The sequence below is a fragment of the Arachis stenosperma genome, chromosome 3 (assembly GCF_014773155.1).
Source record: "Arachis stenosperma cultivar V10309 chromosome 3, arast.V10309.gnm1.PFL2, whole genome shotgun sequence".
Lineage (NCBI taxonomy): Eukaryota > Viridiplantae > Streptophyta > Magnoliopsida > Fabales > Fabaceae > Arachis > Arachis stenosperma.
This window is the reverse complement of record NC_080379.1, coordinates 134,640,895-134,651,747: the sequence shown is the minus strand read 5'-3', so window position 1 is coordinate 134,651,747 and position 10,853 is coordinate 134,640,895. Positions and strand designations below refer to the sequence as shown.

Genomic DNA, 10,853 nt, shown 5'->3' with positions numbered 1-10,853 from the left:
CAACCGATAAGATTGAAAATATGTAGCAATTATAATAATAATTGACGTGACATCATATACAGTAATTTTTGAATTATAATTGTCACATAATTATATTTGAATATTATTTAATTTTAGATATTTTATAGGTAATATTCATTATCACATGAATTATCATCATTACTCAATAATAATAATAATAATAATAATAATAATAATAATAATAATAATAATAATAATAATAATTTTGAATTTATATAATTAATATAATTGATATAGTTCTAATTCTCATTTGTATGTAATAATTTTATTAGTATGTATTCACAGTTTTAATCAATATATAATAATAATAATAATATTATATAGACATAAAATTAATTAGTTAACAAATTGAATTTAGCTTATGTATTTTTATTTTCTACTCAAATTTTTAATCATTAGTGATTTTATTTTTTATATTTACAGTAAATTTTGACTATAAAAAATTAGTTTTGATTGTTTCCTATTTTATTTATTTACAGTCATAATTAAATTTGATATAATTATAGTAATATAAAGCTGCTTCATATATAGCAATAATATTATAAAAAATATTATTGCACGATTGTAGAATAAAAAATAATCATATATATAAAACGAAATAATTATAATATTTTTAATAGCTGGAGTTTAACAAAATATAATTCATATATTTTTTTATTTATGTATATGTATATAATTATTATATATATATATATATATATATATATATATATATATATGATTATTTAACAAAATTAATATATGCGTATATATAAATAAAAAAATTATTATAATTTCTGAAAATTATACATGAATTTTTTTTCTCAAATAAATTTATTTAATTATATTACAATTAGCTCATGAATAATGCATGATTATATTAATTTAAGAAAATATCTTTATTATAATTATATCAAATTAATATTTAGTGCGTTATTAAACTACTTATAAATCATCAATATTTTTAATCATTCTAATTATATCAATTGATATAATTCTAATTCTCATTCAAGTGCAATAATTTTATTAGGAGATAATTGATGCACACATTAATAGTGACCCATTTAATTTGATATCAATTAGTGGATAACAATAATAATAATAAAGTCTACACGGTACATGCATTATATTTTAAAAAGGTAAAATATATTTTAAAAATTTAGAGTATTAATAATCAATTATGATTAATATCAATATCAATAATTAATTTTTATAATTATTTTTTGTACTACTAAAGGCTACATATAGTGTTTTTTCTTTTTTGTAGAATGAAAAGTTTGTGATTCATAACATTTTTGTAAAGGTATATCATATGGACACAAGATTAATTAGATAACAAATTGAATTTTAATTAATATGTTTTATTTTCTGCTCATATTTTTTCATTAATTATTTTACTTTTTATATTTACAGTAATATTGAATGTAAAAAAGAAAAAAATAATATTGAATGTTATCTATTTTATTTATTTAGATTCATAATTAAATTTGATATAATTATAGCAAGTATCTAGGATTAATAATAACATGATAGTATAATTTTAAGTTGTATAACATAATAAAAAAATATAGCAATTTATGTATGCTTCCTATATAGCAATAATATTATATATATTTATATATCTCCTCTTTTAGCTCTTTCCTAAAAATATTAGCATATAATTAATGTCGATAACATATATATTAAGTAAGTATCTCCATTGAAAATATTTGTTAACTATTACCGTGTATAATTAGTGTGTGTATATATATAAGGATTAATAGTGAATTGTTACAATTATTTATCATCTAGAAAATTCGTACCTCATTCATAGAACTTCTTCTGTTTATTATTTTTTATACCTAAAGGATACTAACTATGATTCTATCAACAGTATTACCTATGATAGATTATGTAATGAAAAAGTTTGGAAAATAAAGGAAAGAATTATAAGGTTATGAAAAGTCTCATCCAAATTTGATAAGAACAACACGACTTACATAGAAATGGTTCTTATGGATGATAAGGTAAGTTGATTATTTTCCATGATTCTTTCAAGTGATGCTAGGTCTATTTTATAAATATTTTTTTGTTTATATTTTAAGTTTATTTGATAAATAAACCCTTGCACGAATTAAAGACACAGTGCGATTTTATAGATTTATAAATGCGTGCTAATAGCATTTATATTTAATTTGTTTTAGAGTGTGATAATAGCCAATATGTTTGTGGGTAGATTTAACTATTACTATATTATTTATGATCACATTCAGTATATATGTCTGATTTATTGAAGAAAGTAAATTATTAAAATTGATTAATAACTATTTTAGAGTTAATCCAATTAATACTAAATTAAAAAAAAAACAAACAATACATAACATATTAATTTTTTATTAATCAAATTATTATAATTTAAATTAATTTTAAAAAATAATTTAAAATTATAATTTAAATCTTATCACGTGCATGGCACGGGTAATTGCACTTGTAAGCATAAAAATTCGAAAAAATAGAAAAATAAAGAACAAGGAGATTAAAGAACGGGTCCACCTTAGTGATGGCGGCTTGTTCTTCTTCTTGAAGATCTTATGGAGTGCTTGAGCTCCTCAATGTCTCTTCCTTGCCTTTGTTGCTCCTCTCTGATGATTCTTTGATCTTCTCTAATTTTATGGAGGAGGATGGAATGTTCTTGGTGCTCCACCCTTAGTTGTCCCATGTTGGAACTCAATTCTCCTAGGGAGGTGTTGATTTGCTCCCAATAGTTTTGTGGAGGAAAGTGCATCCCTTGAGGCATCTCAGGTATTTCATGATGAGGAATTTTCTCATATCCATGAGTGGGATCTCTTGTTTGCTCCATCCTCTTCTTAGTGATGGGCTTGTCCTCATCAATGAGGATGTCTTCCTCTATGTTAATTCCAACTGAATTACAGAGGTGACAAATGAGATGAGGGAAGGCTAACCTTGCCAAGGTAGAGGACTTGTTTGCCACCTTATAAAGTTCTTGGGATATAACCTCATAAACTTCTACTTCCTCTCCAATCATGATGCTATGAATCATGATAGCCCGGTCTATAGTAACTTCGGACCGGTTGCTAGTGGGAATGATTGAGCGTTGGATAAACTCCAACCATCCCCTAGCCACGGGCTTGAGGTCATGCCTTCTCAGTTAAACCGGCTTCCCTCTTGAATCTCTCTTCCATTGAGCACCCTCTTCACAAATGTCTATGAGGACTTGGTCCAACCTTTGATCAAAGTTGACCCTTCTAGTGAAGGGGTGTTCATCTCCTTGCATCATGGGCAAGTTGAATGCCAACCTTACATTTTCCGGACTAAAATCTAAGCATTTCCCCCGAACCATTGTAAGCCAATTCTTTGGGTCCGGGTTCACAATTTGATCATGGTTCTTGGTGATCCATGCATTGGCATAGAACTCTTGAACCATTAAGATTCCGACTTGTTGAATAGGGTTGGTAAGAACTTCCTAACCTCTTCTTTGGATCTCATGTCGGATCTTCGGATATTCACTCTTTTTGAGTTTGAAAGGGACCTCCTCATGGCCACAACTTCATAGAAGTGGTCTTGATGCACCCTTGAGATGAATCTCTCCATCTCCCATGACTTGGAGGTGGAAGCTTTTGCCTTCCCTTTCCTCTTTCTAGAGGTTTCTCCGGTCTTAGATGCCATAAATGGTTATGGAAAAACAAAAAGTAATGCTTTTACCACACCAAACTTAGAAGGTTTGCTCATCCTCGAGCAAAAGAAGAAAGAAGAGAGTAGAAGAAAAAGAAATAAAGGAGATGGAGATGGCTTTGTTTTTCGGCCAAGGGGGAGAAGTAGTGTGTAGGTTGTGTGAAAATGAAGGAGTGAAGATGGGTTTATATAGGGGTGGAGAGAGGGGTAAGGTTCGGCCATTATGGGTGGGTTTGGGAGGGAAAGTGGTTTGAATTTGAATGGTGAGGTAGGTGGAGTTTTATGAAGGATGGATGTGAGTGGTGAAGAGAATGGTGGGATTTGATAGGTGAGGGGTTTTTGGGGAAGAGGTGTTGAGGTGATTGGTGAATGGGTGAAGAAGAGAGAGAGTAGTGGGGTAGGTGGGGATCCTGTGGGGTCCACAGATCCTGAGGTGTCAAGGTTAATTCATCCCTGCACCAAGTGGCGAGCAAAAATGCTCCTTCTGCCAATCCTGGCGTTAAACGCCGGGCTGGTGCCCATTTCTGGCGTTTAACGCCAGCTTCTTGCCCATTCCTGGCGTTAAACGCCAGTCTGGTGCCTCTTTCTGGCGTTAAATGCCCAGAATAGTGCCAGACTGGGCGTTAAACGCCCATTCTGCTATCTTCCCTGGCGTTTAAACGCCAGCAGATTTTCCTCCAGGGTGTGCTATTTTTCTTTCTATTTTTCATGCTGTTTTTGCTTTTTCAATTGATTTTGTGACTTCCCATGATCATCAACCTATAAAAAACATAAAATAACAAAGGAAAATAGATAAATATAACATTGGGTTGCCTCCCATCAAGCGCTTCTTTAATGTCAGTAGCTTGACAGTGGGCTCTCATGGAGCCTCACAGATGTTCAGAGCAATGTTGGAACCTCCCAACACCAAACTTAGAGTTTGAATGTGGGGGTTCAACACCAAACTTAGAAGTTGGTTGTGGCCTCCCAACACCAAACTTAGAGTTTGACTGTGGGGGCTCTGTTTGACTCTGTTTTGAGGGAAGCTCTTCATGCTTCCTCTCCATGGTTACAGAGGGGTATCCTTGAGCCTTAAACACAAAGGATTCTTCATTCACTTGAATGATCAATTCTCCTCTGTCAACATCAATCACAGCCTTTGCTGTGGCTAGGAAGGGTCTGCCAAGGATGATGGATTCATCCATGCACTTTCCAGTCTCTAGGACTATGAAATCAGCAGGGATGTAATGGTCTTCAACCTTTACCAGAACATCCTCTACAAGTCCATAAGCTTGTTTTCTTGAATTGTCTGCCATCTCTAGTGAGATTCTTGTAGCTTGCACCTCAAAGATCCCTAGCTTCTCCATTGCAGAGAGAGGCATGAGGTTTATGCTTGACCCTAGGTCACACAGAGCCTTCTCAAAGGTCATGGTGCCTATGGTACAAGGTATTGAGAACTTCCCAGGGTCCTGTCTCTTTTGAGGTAATCTCTGCCTAGTCAAGTCATCCGGTTCTTTGGTGAGCAAAGGGGGTTCATCCTCCTAAGTCTCATTGCCAAATAACTTGTCATTTAGCTTCATGATTGCTCCAAGGTACTTAGCAACTTGCTCTTCAGTGACATCTTCGTCCTCTTCAGAGGAAGAATACTCATCAGAGCTCATGAATGGCAGAAGTAATTCTAATGGAATATCTATGGTCTCAGTGTGAGCCTCAGATTCTGATGGTTCCTCATTAGGGAACTCATTGGAGGCCAGTGGACGTCCATTGAGGTCTTCCTCAGTGGCGATCACTGCCTCTTCCTCCTCTCCAAATTCGGCCATGTTGATGGCCTTACACTCTCCTTTTGGATTCTCTTCTGTATTGCTTGGAAGAACACTAGGAGGGAGTTCAGTAACTTTCTTACTCAGCTGACCCACTTGTGCCTCCAAGTTTCTAATGAAGGACCTTGTTTCAGTCATGAAACTTTGAGTGATTTTGATTAGATCAGAGACCATGGTTGCTAAGTCAGAGTGGCTCTGCTTAGAACTCTCTGTCTGTTGCTGAGAAGATAATAGAAAAGGCTTGCCATTGCTAAACCTGTTTCTTCCACCATTATTATTGTTGAAACCTTGTTGAGGTCTCTGTTGATCCTTCCATGAGAGATTTGGATGATTTCTCCATGAAGGATTATAGGTGTTTCCATAGGTTTCTCCCATGTAATTCACCTCTTCCATTGAAGGGTTCTCAGGATCATAAGCTTCTTCTTCAGATGAAGCATCCTTAGCACTACCTGGTGCAGCTTGCATTCCAGACAGACTTTGAGAAATCATATTGACTTGCTGAGTCAATATTTTGTTCTGAGCCAATATGGCATTCAGAGTATCAATCTCAAGAACTCCTTTCTTCTGATTCGTCCCAGGTGCACGAAATTGTGATCATCAATGGCGCCATCAACATTGTACGCTCAATTGCAATCTCAACTCTTTATCACAACTTCGCACAACTAACCAGCAAGTGCACTGGGTCGTCCAAGTAATAAACCTTACGCGAGTAAGGGTCGATCCCACGGAGATTGTTGGTATGAAGCAAGCTATGGTCATCTTGTAAATCTTAGTCAGGCAGATTCAAATGGTCATGAATGATTTATGAATAAAACATAAAACAAGGATAGAGATACTTCTGTAATTCATTAGTGAGAATTTCAGATAAGCGTATGGAGATGCTTTGTCCCTTCCGTCTCTCTGCTTTCCTACTGTCTTCATCCAATCCTTCTTACTCCTTTCCATGGCAAGCTGTATGTTGGGCATCACCGTTGTCAGTGGCTACAATCCCGTCCTCTCAGTGAAAATGTTCAACGCACCCTGTCACGGCACGGCTAATCATCTGTCAGTTCTCAATCAGGTTGGAATAGAATCCAGTGATTCTTTTGCGTCTGTCACTAACGTCCAGCCTTCAGGAGTTTGAAGCTCGTCACAGTCATTCAATCATTGAATCTTACTCAGAATACCACAGACAAGGTTTAGACCTTCCGGATTCTCTTGAATGCCGCCATCAATTCTAGCTTATACCACGAAGATTCCGATTAAGGGATCCAAGAGATATCCACTCAATCTAAGGTAGAACGGAGGTGGTTGTCAGGCACACTGATGAGCGGATAATTTGTATACTTTTTGGCATTGTTTTTAGTATGTTTTTGATATGATCTAGTTAGTTTTTAGTATATTTTTATTAGTTTTTAGTTAAAATTCACTTTTCTGGACTTTACTATGAGTTTGTGTGTTTTTCTGTGATTTCAGGTATTTTTTGGCTGAAATTGAGGGACCTGAGCAAAAATCTGATCCAGAGACCAAAAAGGACTGCAGATGCTGTTGGATTCTGACCTCCCTGCACTCGAAGCGGATTTTCTGGAGCTACAGAAGCCCAATTGGCGCGCTCCCAACGGCGTTGGAAAGTAGACATCCTGGGCTTTCCAGCAATATATAATAGTCCATACTTTGCCCAAGATTTGATGGCCCAAACGGGCGTTCAAAGTCACCTCAAGAAATTCCAGCGTTAAACGCCGGAACTGGCACCTAATTGGGAGTTAAACGCCCAAACTGGCACTAAAGCTGGCGTTTAACTCCAAGGAGAGTCTCTACACGAAAAAGCTTCATTGCTCAGCCCAAGCACACACCAAGTGGGCCCGGAAGTGGATTTTTATGTCATTTACTCATCTATGTACTAGTTTTCTATAAGTAGGACCTTTTACTATTGTATTAGGAACATCTTGGTAGCTATCTTTGAGTTTTATGCTATCTTAGATCATTGGGAGGCTGGCCATTCGGCCATGCCTAGACCTTATGCTTATGTATTTTCAACGGTGGAGTTTCTACACACCATAGATTAAGGTGTGGAGCTCTGCTGTACCTCGAGTATTAATGCAATTACTATTGTTCTTCCATTCAATTCCGCTTGTTCTTGTTCCAAGATATCACTTGTTCTTCAACTTGATGAAGGTGATGATTGACGCCCATCACCATTCTTACCCATGAACAAGGTGACTGACAACCATTCTTGTTCTACAAGCATCTGAGGCTTAGTGAATATCTCTTGGATTCTTCGGAATCTTCGTGGTATAGGCAGGACCTGATGGCGGCATTCAAGAGAATCCGGAAGGTCTAAACCTTGTCTATGGTATTCTGAGTAGGATTCAATGATTGAATGACTGTGACGTGCTTCAAACCTGTAACCTACTGGGCGTTAGTGACAGACGCAAAAGAGTTATTCTATTCCGGTAGGGGAGGGAACCAAACCGGTGATTGGCAGCACTGTGACAGAGTGTGTGCATTAGCTTTCACTGCGCGGATGGGAGGTAGCTGCTGACAACAGTGAAACCTTACACGAGCTTGCCATGGAAAGGAGTAAGAAAGGATTGGATGAAGGCATTAGGAAAGCAGAGAGACGGAAGGGAAGGCATCTTCATACACTTGTCTGAAGCTCCTACACCAATGATATACATAAGTATCACTATCCTTATTTTCTATGTTATTTTCGTTCATCATCATATATATTTGAGTTTGCCTGACTAAGATTTACAAGATGACCATAGCTTGCTTCAATACTAACAATCTCCGTGGGATCGACCCTTAATCACGTAAGGTTTATTACTTGGACGACCCAGTGCACTTGCTGGTTAGTTGTGCGAAGTTGTGTAATGCCATGGTATTGAGCCACCAAGTTCTTGGAGCCATTACCGGGGATTATTTGAGTTGTGAAAAGTATTGTTCACAATTTCGCGCACCAAGTTTTTGGCGCCGTTGCCGGGGATTGTTCAAGTTTGAGCAAGCTTTTGGTAACATCAGTGCCAAGATCCGGCAACAACATCAAGTTTTTGGTGTTATTGCCCGGGATTGTTTAGGCTGGACAACTGACGGTTCATCTTGTTGCTTAGATTAGGTATTATTTTTTTTTCGAAATTCTTGAAGATGAATTCTAGAGTTTCATGATGATTTGTTGAAATCTGGCTGGCTGAGAAGCCATGTCTAATCTCATTGGACCGAGGTTTCAACTTATCACCACAAGAACTTGTTGATTTCTTATCAATCTTGCTTTTGGAGCAGTGATTTGCTAAGGCTTGGCTGGCCTCTGGCCATGTCTAGTGTTTTGGACCGAAGCTTTCTTTGAAAGCTTGGCTGGCTGTGAAGCCATGTCTAATTCCTGGACCGGAGTCTTAGACTAGCATTGCACTGATTCCTGGAATTCTCATTAAGAATTTTGATACCTTTTCCTACTTAATTTTCGAAAAACACAAAAAAAAAATTTACAAAATCATAAAAAGACTAAAAATATTTGATGTTTCTTGCTTAAGTTTAGTGTCTCATCTTAAGTTTAGTGTCAATTGCATGCATTCATTCATGTGTCTTAAGGATCCTCAAGTAATTCTTGATGATTTTTGTGTTCTAATCTTTGAATTCTATTGACTTGAAGCATTTTGTGTGTCTCATATGCATTCTCATATTGTTAGTGTCAGTAGTATACAAACTGCTAAGTTTGGTGTCTTGCATGCATTGTTAATTGATTCCTTTTGCATTTTGATTATTAAAAATCCAAAAATATTTTTAATTTGTGTCTTTTCAAGTCAATGATACAAAGAATTGAAGATTCAGAACATACTGCAGAGGAATTACACAGAAAAAGCTGAGCATTCAAAAATGCCCAGTGAAGAAGGCAGACTGGCGTTTAAACGCCAGCCAGGGTACCTGGTTGGGCGTTTAACGCCCAAAAAGGTAGCATTTTGGGCGTTAAACGCCAGAATGTATACCATTCTGGGCGTTTAACGCCAGGATGGTGCTAGGGGGAAGATTTTGTTTTCAAATCAATTTTTTTTAGTTTTTCAAAATCAAATCTTTTTCAAATCAAATCTTTTCAATCAAATGTTTTCAAAATCAATTTCTTTCCTTTTTAAAAGATACTTACTAACAATTAATGATTTGATTGAACATCTCAAAAATTGTTGCCTTTTCTGTTGAGAAAGGTTTTATGTTTGAATCATATCTTTTCTTGTTAGGCAAGTCATTAATTTTTAAAATCATATCTTTTCAAATTGTTTTCAAATCATATCTTCTCAATCACATCTTTTTAAAACCATAACTTTTCAATTAAATCTTTTTAACCACATCTCTTTCAAAATAGTTTTCAATCAAATCTTTTTAATTTCTAATTTCAAAATCTTTTTCAAAAATCACTTGATTTCTTTTTCACTTTTAATTTTCGAAAATTATCAATCAAATTTTCAAAATGTTTTCAAAATCTTTTAAATGAATTTTTGAAAATTCTCTTCCCTCCTTCCCACATCCTTCTATTTATGGAGTACCACTCCTTCTGAATGCACAATTCGAACCTTATCTAACTAAAGTTCGAATTCTTCTTCTCCTTCTTCTTTCTTCTATTTTTCTTTTCCTCTGACACCTAAAGGAATCTCTATACTGTGACCTAGAGGATTCCACATTTTCTTGTTCCTTTCTCTTTCTTATGAGCAGGAGCAAAGACAAAGGCATTCTTGTTGAGGCTGATCCTGAACCTGAAAGGACCTTGAAGAGAAAGCTAAGAGAAGCCAAAGCACAACTCTCTTTAGAGCACCTGACCGAATTTCTCAAGGAAGAAGAACAAATGGCAGCCGAAAACAACAACAATGCCAACAATGCAAGGAAGGTGCTTGGTGACTTTACTGCACCTACTCCTGATTTCTATGGGAGAAGCATCTCTATCCCTGCCATTGGAGCAAACAACTTTGAGCTTAAGCCTCAATTAGTTTCTCTAATGCAACAGAATTGCAAGTTCCATGGACTTCCAATGGAAGATCCTCATCAGTTTTTAGCTGAATTCTTGCAAATCTGTGACATAGTCAAGATTAATGGGGTTAACCCTGAGGTCTATAGACTGATGCTATTCCCTTTTGCTGTGAGAGACAGAGCTAGAATATGGTTGGACTCTCAACCTAAAGAAAGCCTGGACTCTTGGGAAAAGCTAGTCAATGCCTTCTTGGCAAAGTTCTTTCCACCACAAAGATGGAGTAAGCTTAGAGTGGAAGTCCAAACCTTCAGACAGAAGGATGGAGAATCCCTCTATGAAGCTTGGGAAAGATACAAACAGTTAATCAGAAAATGTCCCTGACATGCTTTCTGAATGGAGCATCATAGGTATTTCTATGATGGTCTCTCTGAACTATCCAAGATGTCTTTGGA

General features: G+C 35.9%; 1 non-coding gene across 1 annotated transcript; it reads right to left on the bottom strand.

The window, feature by feature from the left end:
• Positions 1-10,683: 10,683 nt before the first annotated feature.
• LOC130971609 (small nucleolar RNA R71) lies at positions 10,684-10,789 on the bottom strand. Its single transcript, XR_009082820.1, has one exon. It is a non-coding gene; the product is annotated as a small nucleolar RNA R71 (small nucleolar RNA).
• Between the last annotated feature and the right edge of the window lie 64 nt (positions 10,790-10,853).